Consider the following 13,448-nt stretch of genomic DNA (forward strand, 5'->3'; position numbering starts at 1 on the left):
AAAACATGAAAATTCTTTTCATGCTGAACATGGATTCAGTGGGTCTTTGCGTCATTTGGCGCAACGGTCCTGAAGTGGCATGGTTTAGTGGATGGTCCTTGCAGCATGAAACTATTTTCATCGACAACATGGCTTCATCGGGTCTCTGCGCTATTTGGCGCAACGGGTCAACTAGTAAGAAGCAGTCCGGGAAGGACACGAGGACTCCATGAGGGTGGAGGGTGCGCCCTACCCCCTTGGGCGCGCCCCCTACCTCGTGGGCACCTCGTGCGCTTTCCGAACTCCGTTTTCTTACACGAGATGTATTTTGGTCGGTAAAAATTCATTATATAATCTCCCGGAGGTTTTGACTCCCATGTCACGCAAAAATCCCCTATTTTTGTTTCGAGCTGTTTTTCTGACAGATCCAGGTCGTCATGTCGTCTTCAAGCGCCCCCAAGGACCAGTTCTTCGAGAAGATCATCAACCCCTACCTCGCAGAAGTGCTGCAACACCCTCAAATCATTGAGATGCGTGAGGGGTTGTTGCACATCCGCGATGCTGAGGAACTAAGGAAGACCAGAAGCACAGAGGCAAGGCTCGAGGCATTGGAGCAAGAAGTTTTCAAGTGTCAGGAGATGGTGAAGCGTGGACGCGATTCCAATCACATTATGATCACGGAGTTCACCAACAACCACAACCTGTACATTGGGGAGGCCATCTTCAAGCTTCATGAGAAAAACGAGCACCTCCAAGCCCAGATCTATGACCTGCAAAATCAAAACTGTGAGTATGAATATAGATTCAAGAGGATGAGTTTGGCTGCAGATTTGAGGTTTTAGGAGACTCGGGACTCGGTCATCTTTCTATGATGGTGAGCCTATGCCTTGGAAGAAGGACGACAAGCCTACGCCATCAACAAAATCACCACCGTCTCCACCAACAAAGAAGAATAGAGTATCTGGTATGGGCACTCCCCTTGGCAACTGCCAAGCTTGGGGGAGTTCCCCGGTATCGTATCACCATCACTTTTATCTTTATCGTTTTTCTTAGTTCGATCCTTTTGGTAATATCTTGATCTAGTAGAATAAAAGTCTTAGTATGATCTAGTTGTGAGTTTTGCTTTATAGTTCTTCTATGTAATCGAGTCTGTGAGCTATATAATAAAGATTAGTGTTGAGTCAAGAGCTTCTTTTGCCATGATCCTAAGTGAATAAAAGAAAAAAGAAAGAAATAAAAAGAAACAAAGAGATCATGTGAATCTCATGGAGAGTAATGAGCTCACATAGAAAAAAGTATGATGAATAAAAGTTGTTGAGAGTTGAAAAACATAGTTTTGGTCATCGTTGCAATTAATAGGAAGTAATAAAGAAAGAGAGGTCTTCACATATAAATATACTATCTTGGACATCTTTTATGATTGTGAGCACTCATTAAAATATGACATGCTAAAGAGTTGATGTTGGACAAGGAAGACAACGTAATGAGTTATGTTTTCTTACATGTGAGATAAATTATATTGTCATGGATCATCCAACATGGTTGAGCTTGCCTTTCCCCCTCATGCTAGCCAAATTCATCGCACCAAGTAGAGATACTACTTGTTCTTCCAAATATCCTTAAACCAGTTTTGCCATGAGAGTCCACTACAACTACCTATGGATTGAGTAAGATCCTCTAAGTAAGTTGTCATCGATGCAAGTAATAGAAATTGCTCTCTAAATATGTATAACTTATTAGTGTGGGAGAAAATAAGCTTTACACGATCGTGTGATATGGAAGAAATAAAAGCGACAGACTGCATAATAAAGGTCCATATCACAAGTGGCAATATAAAGTGATGTTCTCTTGCACTAAGATTTTGTGCATCAAACCATAAAAGCGGATGACAACCTCTGCTTCCCTCTGTGAAGGGCCTGTCTTTTACTTTTATCTCCTACCTTGCATAAGAGTCATGGTGATCTTCACCCTTTCTTTTTACATTTTATCCTTTGGCAAGCACAGTATGTTGGAAAGATCCTGGTATATATGGCTAATTGGATGTGAGTTTTCATGAACTATTATTGTTGATATTACCCTTGAGGTAAAACGTTGGGAGGCAAAACTATAAGCCCCTATCTTTCTTTGTGTCCGATTAAAATTCCATACCCATAAGTATTGCATGAGTGTCAGCAATTGTGAAAGACTATATGATAGTTGAGTATGTGGACTTGCTGAAAAGCTCTTATATGTTGACTCTTTCCAATGTTATGATAAATTGCAATTGCTTCAATGACTGAGATTCTAGTTTGTTAGTTTTCAATAAAGTTTACGATTCATACTTGAAATTGTGATTGAATTATTACTCTAGCATAAGAAATCATATGACAAGAATTATATAAGTTGCTGTTCTAAGAATGATCATGATGCCATCATGTCCGTATTTTATTTTTATCGACACCTCTATCTCTAAAAATGTGGACATATTTTTCGATTTCGGCTTTTCGCTTGAGGACAAGCGAGGTCTAAGCTTGGGGGAGTTGATACGTCCATTTTGCATCATGCTTTTATATCGATATTTATTGCATTATGGGCTGTTATTACACATTATGTCACGATACTTATGCCTATTCTCTCTTATTTTACAAGGTTTACCTAAAGAGGGAGAATGCCGACAGCTGGGATTCTGGGCTGGAAAAGGAGCAAATATTAGAGACCTATTCTGCACAGCTCCAAAAGTCCTGAAACTTCACGGAAGACGTTTTCAGAATATATAAAAAATACTCAGTGGAAGAGATTCACCAGGGGGCCACACCCTGCCCACGAGGATGGGGGTGCGCCCTACCCCCTGGGCGCGCCCCTACCTCATGGGCCCCCTGGTGGCCCTCCGGTGGCCATCTTATGCTATATGAAGTCTTTCGATGGGAAAAAATAACAAGCCATCTTCTCAAACGGAACTCCGCCGCCACGAGGCGGAACCTTGGCGGAACCAATTTAGGGCTCCGGCAGAGCTGTTCTGCCGGGGAGACTTCCCTCCCGGAGGGGGAAATCATCGCCATCATCATCACCAACGCCCCTCTCATCGGGAGAGGGCAATCTCCATCAACATCTTCATCATTACCATCTCCTCTCAAAACCCTAGTTCACCTCTTGTATCCAATTCTTGTCTCCAAGTCCGGGATTGGTGCTAGTAGGTTGGTAGTAGTGTTAATTACTCGTTGTAGTTGATGCTAATTGGTTTATTTGGTGGAAGATCATATGTTCAGATCCTATATGCATATTAATACCCCTCTGAATATGAACATGTTTATGCTTTGTGAGTAGTTACGTTTGTTCCTAAGGACATGGGAGAAGTGTTGCTATTAGTAGTCATGTGAATTTGGTATTCGTTCGATATTTTGATGAGATGTATGTTGTCTCTCCTCTAGTGGTGTTATTTGAACATCGACTACATGACACTTCACCATTATTTGGGCCTAGAGGAAGGCATTGGGAAGTAATAAGTAGATGATGGGTTGCTAGAGTGACAGAAGCTTAAACCCTAGTTTATGCGTTGCTTCGTAAGGGGCTGATTTGGATCCATATGTTTCATGCTATGGTTAGGTTTACCTTAATACTTTTGTTATAGTTGCGGATGCTTGCAATAGAGGTTAATCATAAGTGGGATGCTTGTCCAAGTAAGGACAGTACCCAAGCACCGGTCCACCCACATACCAAACTATCAAAGTACCGAACGCGAATCATATGAGCGTGATGAAAACTAGCTTGACGATATTCCCATGTGTCCTCGGGAGTGCTTTTCTCTATATAAGAGTTTGTCCAGACTTTCCTTTGCTACAAAAAGGATTGGGCCACCTTGCTGCACTTTATTTACTTTTGTTACTTGTTGATCGTTACAAATTATCCTATCACAAAACTACATGTTACCACTTATTTCAGTACTGGCAGAGAATACCTTGCTGGAAACCGCTTATCATTTCCTTCTGCTCCTCGTTGGGTTCGACACTCTTACTCATCGAAGGACTATGATAGATCCCCTATACTTGTGGGTCATCATACTGCGATTTCTTCTTCATATCCATCATGTGTAGACTTGAGTTCCTCTTCTAGCTCCAGGTTCCTAGTCAACACCTTCTTCATGTTTATCATGCTGGCGCACATCTAGTTCCCCTGACGACAATTGTGATGGTTTAACTCCTGGATGTTGGCTGCAATGGATTTATCCCTCCTGGTGAAAATCATCTCCCATTGCTCATCTCGGCGTCCACATATCTGATAGATGGTGTCCTTAAGATCCTTGTTGTGTACCTCGCCGATGCGTCCGATGATGATGTGGGCGGCCATGCTCTTTCCTAGACTCCAGGTTGGTCCATCAAAGGAAAACTCGATGGGCTCGGTAACTGGCGTGAACGTCCTTCCTGGAACATGAACTCGGATCGTCTAGCGCTCCTCTTCTAGTAAAGTGGCGGTGCATGTCCTGGTGAAACTTGGTATTCCGATGCTCAGGTACCTAGTGACTTCCTTCAAGTGTCGTCCAAAAGGAGTGTCGTCATCCGATTGAGTGAACTTGTTCCTTGGGGCCGCCATCTATAGAGTAGAAAATGGAGAATAGTCAGAAATGAGTAGAGAATAGTTTCCTATGGCTTATCCTAGTGGTCACGTCCTACAGTCAGCGTGTGCTCTGATACCATCTTATAGCGACCCGACCTCAAACAGTCAAGTCTCTGTGCATGAGTGGCATCCCTGGATTGGTATTGCTGACACACATAGTACTCGAGGATTTATTGCAAAGTTCAATCACACACTTATTACATCAAGTGTCTCAAAAGAGTACTTATTATAATAATATGGCTGAAGGCCATCTAAATAAGTTAACTATGGAAGCTTCAAAGATAAATGAGTCCATCCAACTCCACGGCAAAACTGAGTGCACGACAATGACCTAGCGCTCCTTACTCTTTGTCTGAAAATTCTGCAACATAATACGTTGCAGCCTGTGTAGGTCAGCACATGGAATATGCTGGCAAGATAACACTATAGAGAAATGAATAAAATAACAGCTATCACTACATGCATATATGGCTGGTGGAGGCTCTATGGTTATCATTTGCATAAAGATAATTTTTCCCTACAACAAAGGAATATATTTTATTTAACTACAAAGTTTGTTGAAAACATTGAGAAGGTAACCCCAACTCAATCCCAAATTTTAAAGTTAATAACCCAACAAATTTATTAAGCAAAGGGATGAGATTAACATAATAATTCAAGCACGAGATACTCAAGATGTCCATAACCAGGGACACGAATAACCATGATTACTTTGTACACTCTGCAGAGGTTTGCGCACTTTTCTCCAGAAGACTCGATCTCCTCCGTTGTATTTCTCGCACTGCATGATGTTTGAGAGACGGATGATCAAGACACAGTCTTTCCGAGGAGGTCCCCTTAACCGATAGATAGGCCGGTACACCTACAATCCCCTACATCTGCTAGCCCATCATGGAAAGGATTCCCACAACTTACTCAACTATGCCAGAGCCCATAATGGCTTATGGCTGCACACGGAAGTTTCTAGCATGAATAATCTTATGATCCATTTGAGCCTAGGTGGCATTCCATAGGATGATCACATAGGTACCCCGGGATCTCCTAGGACAACACTGGATTCCCCAGGTGCCCACAACCAATCCACCAAGATGTGTATTAACGTAGCCACCTTAAGTTAAACCTTAGTTAACAATAACTCTCACATCTTCCATGAATTCCCTCAAAACCAAACCACATCTACGATCATAGCATAGGAGTATAAGAATAACGTAGTAAATACCCAGGGTTTGATATAAGACAATAGGTACTACCTCATCAACTACTTCCCAATACCCACATGTTATCAAATCCTACTCATGAAATGTTTGAGGATTGAAACTAATGCATAAAAACTGGGTAATAAAGGGATATGATCGAAGTGTTACTTGCCTTGCTGACGATCGAAAAACCCTAGAGATTCATAGTAGCAAGCCTTGCACTACGAAAACTCTATCGTGAACAAACAATAGAATACATAAGAACTCAAGCATAAGAGGCAAAGGTAACACCCAAAAGAAACGATCTGAATAGAAAGTTCAAAAGAAGAGCTTCGATTTGCAAAAAGAATCAATCGAATCGGAGCTACGAAACTCAAAGTACGATCAAAAGAAGTTCAAATCCAAATCTGCTTGAAACCAAATTTTAAATTTTCAAAATCATGTTTAAGTTTATTATTCGGAAAGAGGGGATCAAGACGAAGATTTTGGCGTTGGTTTCACTGGATTTGGATAAACGGGCAAAAAGTAGCGAAGGTTTGAAGATTGGGGACTAATCTATGATAAAAGTAATTACAGATAGGTCCCTGGACGAAAAAAAATAGAAAAAAAAAATCTATCGGACGAACGTTCGCTAACAGAGACTAACGAACGAAATCGTTCGCTAACAGAGAAGAACGGGTGAACGTTCGCTAATTAGCGAACCCTACAAATAAAACCGATCTAAACGAATAAACGGAAAAAACCAGGGCGTCGGTTCGGTTTTATACCGGCTCGGGGTGAGAAAACCGGCGGCGGCGGCTTCATCCGACGACGGCGAGAGCGGCTCCGGCAAGTGGGGCGAGGCGATGGTAGCGGGAAGCGGCGTGACAGCGCGGGCGGCGGTGCGTGCGGCTGCGGCGGCGGTGGCAGGCGACGACGGGTGGCGGGGTGCGGTGGCTGAGGAGGAGGGGGTACGGCTCCATATAAAGGCTCGGGGGCGACGGCTTGCGGGAGGGGCCGTGTCGGCACTTGACTCCGGTGGAGTCCCGGTCGGCCACGACGGGGAAGGCGGCGGCAGCTGGGCCTTTGACCCGGTCGATCCGAAAGATTTTTTTAAAATAATTTCGCCTGAACGGAAAAATCCAATAAAATAAAATAAATAAAAATCCTAAAATCCCAGAAAACAATTTTTGCGGTCGTCTACTAATATTTAGGACATCATGAACATTTTTCTGGGCTAAAATGCAATTTTTTTTATAATTTACTCGAATAAAATCTCAAATAAATTTCGAATAAAACTAATATTTTTATTTAAAATTAAATTTCCATTTTCCCCCTGTTTTGAAGAAGTCATATTATCTTTTGTCATTATTCTATTTATTTTTGAAATAATCGAAAAAATAATTTCAAATAAAAATCACTTTGATCCAATTTACCAATTCTGAAAATTTCAAAATTGGAATTTTATGAAAACCTCCAACTCTCTCAAATGTTCCTTGAGTTGCTTAAGGTCTTTAGGATCAAACTATTCAAATAATACCAAATAAAAATGCAAAGGGCATGAATGCATATGATGACCTAATGATTAACATCCAAATTGAAAATTGGGATGTTACATCTAACTTCGAGGCCACTTTACCACTACTGGTAAAGGTGTGGGTTTTGTGATATGACGGGTCATGAAGGCCACACCGGGGTGACTGATGAGTCTCGACTGTAGCACCTCGCTGTGATTTGTTGGATGGCACATGGGCCCGGATGCTTGATGTCCCACATGTAATAGAGTAGTAGTTTGGATGAAAGACGCGGAGCTCCGTCCTGGTTTATTGGTCTCTGTGATAATCTGTGTCAAATTTTGACTATATATTTTACTAACCAAATGTTCATGCATGTCACAAAAAATTACATCATTGAAAACTATATTCAAATACGAATCCAAAGAGTAACATTTTGTCATTTAAATATTTGGTCAAAACTTAGCACAAATTACAAAGGGGCCCAATAAAGATTGTACTCTCACATTTTGTATTGAGGATACTCCCACATAGAAAATATAAATAATAATGCATGTTGGTGCATCCCACGTTTCCAATAATTTTACCGTGGGCTTGTTCGGAATTTTTATGAGGTGGTGGTTGTTCACTCAATGGAGGGTCTAGTACCAGACTTGAACGATACAAAGTGCGACTTGGAAGACAGTAAGACCACTTGGAATAAGCAGGTAGCTATCTCAAAAAAATAGTCAACAACTCAAAAAATGGCAACCTGGCACATACACAATGTTAAACGATTGTTTTGATGGAGTGAAAAAATAAAACTACCCCACTATACGTATCTTCTATATCTAAATAGCTAGCCCCCACTAACCATTTCTCTCAACATGCAAGTATGCCACATCATCACACAACATGCATGAGAAAAGGCCCACCCCATATTATATGTCTCTCAACATGCAAGCATGTCACCTCATCATGACCTGCATAGATAAAAGACTCATCTCAATATGCAAATATACATGAGAAAAATAGCTAGCCCCAATTAGCTATTTCACTCAACATGCAAAAATGCCACATCATCGCATAACATTCATGAGAAAAGGCTCACCCAAACTACCATATGTCTCTCAACACGCAAGCATGTCACTTCATCATGACATGCACAGAAAAAAGACTCATCTCAGTATGCAAACATGCATGAGAATTTTCATTCTATTATGCTATATATATTCAATATACATTTGATAGCTATATAGTAATCAAGCAGAATAAATTACATGTATTTTTAGTCTTATTTTTTATATTATTAATTCAACTATTCATGTTTCACATAACAAATCACATTGAAATATGTTTCAAAATATTCCCGCAACAACGTGCGGGGTACCATCTAGTATATATAGGCGGGAGCCTCCGCGCTTGCTTGCTAGGGTTGCTCTATTCACACACTCTCATCCTCTCTAGATATAAACAAGATACCGGTGGTAAAACTATCTTTCTACCCTCACTACTGGTAACAGATCCGGACATATCTCCCTCCGCCGGTGAGGGGGATGAGGGGCAGTGTTTAGGCCATCGTCTACAGCGAGGGAGGAGACCCACTGCCAGCCGCACCATTATCTCTGGCCGAGCACCGGCGTGGGAGATCGTCCGATCCCTTCGTCGCTGCCCTAGTGTGGGTGGATCAGGCCTCCCACCGCCCACCTGTCCTCATCCCGACGACCTTCAGGTATATCTTCCTTCGAAACCGGCCTAGTTCTACTTCCCCAGCTCGCTACGTTGCTGCATGTGCATCATTTTCTACCTCTGAGCCCCCCTCGTAGCTAGGCTTGATTTGATGGTCCAACATGACCTAATTTTTTCTATTGTTAGAGGTAAAGCTACTTCATGGAGTCGACTCTTGTACTTGGTTCAAACAAGAAATAAAGGGGGAAAATTTAGTATGTGCATCGGACTTTGTACAAACAGGAAAGAAAGGGGGTGAAAGTAATACAGACTGGTCATCCAACCGATCTCTTGGTCGAAAAGGGAAATATAGGGGAAACGATGTGCACAGTGTTATGACCAGGACTAGATTTGCTATCCACACATAGGAGTAGGTGGCTAGAGTGAACAAAAATGGGATCAACCCACATATGTTTCTTCGATGCTTGTTTCTCAGGGAAACAAACTTTGAATCACCACTTTATGATGCGGTTTAGGTACATGGTTATGACAGCCTGGATTTTGCCTTCTCTCTTTTTCTGGACTTGGTTTTTGCCTTTGCATTGATTTTGATTTTTTGGAATCAATTTAAATGCACTTGTCACTTGGGCATGCCCTTGACTTTCAGCCAAGTGACCCATATACTTCTCATTCAACCTTATTTCTCTGATAAAGCCCCAAAATAATCAAATGAATATTTTTCATAAAAGAAAAATATTCATTTTCCTCTCTGAAACTCTTTTTAGAAACTAGTGCTCCAAAGCAACCCTCATTTTTATTGCTCCGAAAAATCTGAAATAATTCTTGAATATTCTTCGGACCTTGGCACACCTTCCCAAGCAAAAATATTGCATGACTTTTTGTAATATTTTTGCTATAGAAAATAATTTCTCTTGTGGCCCAAAATTTCAGTTTGTACAATAAGTACATTTTTCCTTGATCTTTTGGCCCTGCTTTTTCTTGAGCCAAATTACCCTCCTAAGAAACCATTAATCCCAGGAGATAAGCCCTAATAGCCATCTAGAAGCTAGCCAAACTTGGCGACCAAGTTCCTGGTCAGAAACTTGGCAAGTTGGTTGCGCCAAATCTGGTCGGCCCGGTGATGTGTCCTCAGCTCCTCTAGACTAAACACTGCGTGGACTTTAGCCCAGACATGGTTCGGCCGTGCGTGGGCACCGTTTTGACCATGCCAGGGATGTGACCGCGTGAAGACACGACGTCTGGCACACGTTCGACGCGCTCTGGGTAGCGCCAACGCTTCCGTTCGGCGCATGCTTGAGCCAGAGCTCGCCGACGACTGTCGCGCCGTGCCACCAGCCTCGACCCATCATCCATGACCCCTCCCTGGCGCTCGCCGATGCCGGAGACGCCGCAGCGAGCATGGGCACATCGCGGCCAAATGCCACAGCACGCTCGTGCCCTTGTCTTCTTCTCTAGTGCTCCCCGTGCTCGTCCGCGAGCGTGGACAGCCTCCGCCTTGACGCTGAAACCTTGCCCCCTCGCACTGGCACCTTTCGTCGTCGTTCCCCGGTTTCTAGAGCACTCCTGCGGTGCCATGTTACCCCCTCTCGCTCCGGCTATATATAGAGCCCCTCTCCTTGCTTCCAAGCCTCACACCACTCCTCACCACTGCCACGACCACGTAGGAACACCGTAGCCCGGTTGGGCAGGCCTCTAGCCGTCAACCCTGACTAGAGAACTCCGGTGAGCTCCGCAGCCCCGCCACCTCGCTCCGGTGGCCCTCGAGCTCGACCAACCTGTCGGGCGTGGCATCGCGGATCCTCTGGTGCCGCCTGGACGCTGCTGAGCCCTCGGAGCCGCCTCTCACCATCGCCTTCTTCCTCTCCGGCAAGTCCCGTCCGCCACCGTCGCTTGCAAGCTTGACTGCGAGCAGCTCCGGCCATCCCACGGCAAGCCACGGGTATGGGCAGGTGCACCGAGAACCCCTCTTCATTTCTATCCCTCTGGTTTAGCCCCAAACCCACTCCTCACCGACGTAAGCTCCGACGAAGCGCCGTCGCACTCTAATCTCTCTCTCTCTCTCTCTCTCTCTCTCTCTCTTGACGGGCGGGGCCCAGTGTCAGACTCACCACTCGCGCCCGGCGTGGTACGAGTGGAGTCGTACTCCCTCTTTATGCCTTTGACGTCACCCCCCAGGATTTTCTGAATTATCCAAATTTAATCAGATTGTGACTAAAACTTTGACCAGCCACAACTTCTAGCCTATAAGTCCAAATGAGTTGATTCTTTTTGCATTGTCTTTATTTCAGAAAGCTCTAGCAGCACACCAAAATGTGGATTTTCCTTGCTGTATAGAATTTCCGGTGCTATTTAGAGAGGATTTTGATTTTTGTTTTTGTGATTTTTAAATATTTTCAGAAGAAGAAACTTGTCTTGAAGTCAACCAGGAGGAGTGTGATCCTCCTCTGCACTAAGGCAAGCCACACCAGCATTTGGATGGTGTTATCTCAATATCTATGATTTTCTACTTGAATATTAGTTCTTATTTGCATTTAAAACTTGTTAAATAAATTTTGTTGAGTGCTAGTTACTTTATCATGCTTGCAAGTGCTTGTTTAATTCTCTGGTTGAATGCATGGACTAGAGTAGTCAAGTAGAATAAAATTTTGCTTTAGTTATATTGCAATGATAAATAATGATGGTTCTTTTATTAAGTGATATATTCATATGAATTATGAGTTAATCCAAATATTGCATGATATTAAAAATGAGGTAGAACCAGTAAAGTTTTTAATCAAGAGTAGTGCAAGATAATTATGTTGGTCTGTATCTATGAGTTGCTAGCTTTGCATGTCGATTAGTTGCATGATCATGGCATATTATGGGTTGTTTATATAAAGTTTTTATTTCAAAATTAAACTTGATTAAGTCCAACTAGAATATGATGTTGATCCCATCATGGTGCCACTGAATCGGGTTTTACTCAGTGCGACCACATTTACCTTATTGGGGGGTCTTGATTCGGTCCTTTGTTGTGCCTCTCACCGGTGCCTCCTGCGAGGGAAGGTTATGGGCGTGCATACCCTGGCCCGGTAAGCAGACATAACCTTGTGTGTTCATTTTGTTTTATGGTACCTTGTCCCCGTTTGGGACCGTTTTTGCCATGATAGTGGCCGTTGGTGCCTTTGGTAGGCACGGGGCCACCCAAGACCTAGCCATGAGGGGGAATCGGTCGCAGTGGCCAGAAGAGTGTCATGACAAGGGGAGGGTTTCGTCGGAACGTCGTTGGTCCACCCGAATGGGAGTGCGAGGCCATGGGTTCCGTGGTGTGGGTAAAGTGCGCTACCTCTGCAGAGTGTATTTAATTTATCAATAGCCGCGCCCTCGGTTATGGGCATAGCTCGGAAGTAAGTCACACCATGGATCCACTTTTATCATTAATCTTGCACCCTAAATGATTGTTGTTGGCACTGGTTTCGTGATGTTTCATGAACTCATGAGTTGCATCATGAGTGATTGGTTTCAGTTGTGACCCAGGTATGGTCACCGTTTGGTTACGAGGTAACCCGTCTGGTAACCGAGTCCGCGCGACTCGGTGCACATGTGGATTCCACCGCATTACTAGTATTTCTTGTATTGCATTGACCTGATTAATTGTCATGATACTGTTTGTCATCATGCTTATGTTTGTTGTGAGCTTGCAAGTACATTCAATGTACTGACCTGGCATGTCATGCCAGCTTTCAGGCAAGTTGGTTCGCATCAGAGCGCATCTCACGTCTAGGCCGTCTCCACGTCGGTGTCCCTATGCCATGGAGTTTCCACTTCTTCGTTCTTCCGCTACCGTGTAGTTCGTGTGATCGAGGCCCCTGTCATGTTCATTAAATAATGTACATACTGTTTAGCCGCACCGAGTGTGCCACTTGGCCTTGTATCTCGATGTAATATTAGACTTATGTAATCCGCTAGCATCAATAAAGCGGTTGATTCTGTACCATGTTGTTGTGTATTGCCGGAAGACGTGATCTCTGGGCTGGCAATGCAAGGTAAACCGGTTGCTCTGAGCCGGGGTGCCACAACACTTGGTATCAGAGCCGCGCTAATTGTAGGACACGCTAGACCGTTAGTGCGTTAGTGGAATAGTAGATTGCTTCGCCTGAGTGCCGGTAGTCATAGAAATTGGTTGCTGCATTGCATGCATGTTTGGATCCACAACTGATTTTGTACCATCCTGAGCCAACTCCGTACACATCGCCGCACCTACTTCAGAATGTGTGGCGACGACCCTACCCAGAGGGTGTTGATCCAGAGTATCGGGTGTATCGGGAGCATCTGGCCGGTGCATTGTATGAGTATTATGTTGAGGACACTCTACACCATAGTTCCCCTTTCGGTGCTTACACTCGTTCTACTAAGGGTGGTCTCGCTTCTACGCCATCTCAGGCGGTCCAGTTTGCCGCTATCGAGGCTCTTGGAGACTTGCGCTACAAAGAGGTTCGCATGCACACCCACCCAGGTCTCTTCTACTACCCATCTCTGCACG

This window comes from Triticum urartu, chromosome 6A (genome assembly GCF_056163025.1).
Source record: "Triticum urartu cultivar PI428250 chromosome 6A, HENAU_Tu73, whole genome shotgun sequence".
In the NCBI taxonomy this organism is placed as follows: domain Eukaryota; kingdom Viridiplantae; phylum Streptophyta; class Magnoliopsida; order Poales; family Poaceae; genus Triticum; species Triticum urartu.